We start from the raw sequence: 2,172 nt of genomic DNA on the forward strand, positions 1-2,172 counted from the left end.
GGCCTCCAACGCACGCGCGTATGGGACATCCCCGCATCCATTCTTGAGACTTCATTTGCTCACATCTATTCTGTGTTTTAAGTAGGTAGAGGTATAACTACAATAAACATTGGCCAATAGAACTAAAATTACCATGGTAAACCGATAATAAGATACGATTAATGTTAGCATTTAACCCTTTCATGCATGAATTATGATAACCTCAGTCAGGATTTTTTTCTTATGTGTTTGTATTGCTCTTAGGGCATGATTTTCAGATGTCCACTTGAGTGGACACTGGACAGCATGTGTTTATGGTTTAAACTTACGAGATACTGTATTAAACATAATACAATAATCAAACAGATAAAGTATGTGTATTTAACAAACTAATCAATAAAATTATATCAAATCATGTGAAAACTATAAAATATATACAAAAAAATATAAATGCGAAATATTGCAAAGGCAATTGAACTTCAATAAAAAACTACTTTTTGATAGTAATGCATTACAAGTCATATACATTATGTAATCACATTACTTTTTTTGATGGCAATGAAAATTACATTGTAATAATACAATACATTTATTTACAGTCAAAAAAAGTCACTGCAGATTAAGTATTTGATTGATTAAGGCTGCAGCGAGGACAGTCTCCGAGAGCACACCGACACTGGAACTATCCATCCAGGCCACTGGTTGGCGCTCAGGTGTGGCCAGCCGATAGAGATAACACAACATGAAAGACAGGCAACATAGACGCTGATAAACACTGAACACATGCGAGTAAGTATGAAGAGTTCAGATGCAAAAGCCTCTAAGTGCCATCTGAAATTTTCTTCTAGAATGATCATTTTTATCAAGCTCATATATTTAAGTTCAGTAATTTCACTTAAATGACAATTAAGGTTATCATCATTGTCATTTAAGTGAAATTGCTGAACTTAAATATACGAGCTTGCTAAAAATTATCATTCTAAAAGAAAATTTCAGATAGCACTTAGAGGCTTTTGCATCTGAACTCTTCGTATATATCCAGTGGTACCTCTTTGGACATTGTCAGAAGTTCCAGTCGACTTAGGCTTATTGGAGGAAAAGGAGGTTAATGGAATAGATCATTACAGGGCTCAGAAGTATATAACAAGCAAATATAAAGAATGAATTATATTGTATACTGATGCGTCTAAACGGACTGATAAGAAAATGGGAATTGCTCATGTTATCCCTCAATTAAACATTGCATTTGCTAAAAGAATTAATGATGATTTAGCTGTATATACAGCATAAATGATAGGAATATGGATGGCATTGATGTGGGTAGAGAGCAATAGACCTAAACAAGTTGTGATAGCTTCAGCCTCCAGCTCAGCATTGATAAGCCTTAAGCATCTTCACTCTGAGTCTAGACAGGACATAGTGTTTGAAATAATGCAATTAGCAAACAATCTGATTAAGTCTGGTATTAGTACTACATTTATATGGGTACCAGCTCATATAGGTGTAGGAGGTAATGAATTGGCTGACAAATGTGCGAAAAATGCAGCAGAGAAGCCTGAAATAGAGGTGAATATTAAATACAGTAAAGCTGAAATTAAGCCGGAAAGGATGCTCCTAGCAGCTTAATTTGTTTTACAAAGCCATACATGTTCGAGCCTGGACTACCTACTATAATTATAACATAAGCACACAAGGCAACTTACACTCATTGGTGGGCACGCACTGCCGATGATGGCACCAGTTGTCGGCGCGACAGGAGGATGAAGGCCGAGGCGGGAGATAGTCGGTTCGGCCACATTCACCAGTAACTGCGGATTATTAGTGAATGAATCCCAGTTGTCTCCGACGAAAGTTTATAAAACTGTCCTGTGTAAAATGATCACTACAGAGGCGGGTTTTGGGGGTGATCCTCAGCTCTCCATCAAGGTGGCTCTTCACAAAATGAATCCTCTTCTTGATATGATGGTTTTTCGGAAATTTAAATAAGGACACCGATCTGTTTTGTACGTGCAGCATCCAGGTAATACGCATTTCCGTGACGAAGGCATAGCTAGCTAGCAAACTGTAGGACAGGGGTCGGCAAGTAACTTTGGCCGCGGGCCAATATTTTTTTTTAGCCAGTAGATGGCGGGCCAGCTACACAGAGTAGGCCTATGGACACAAATTAAATACTCTTATATAGGCCTATAATCG

Source organism: Squalius cephalus (assembly GCF_949319135.1).
Source record: "Squalius cephalus genome assembly, chromosome: 1".
Lineage (NCBI taxonomy): Eukaryota > Metazoa > Chordata > Actinopteri > Cypriniformes > Leuciscidae > Squalius > Squalius cephalus.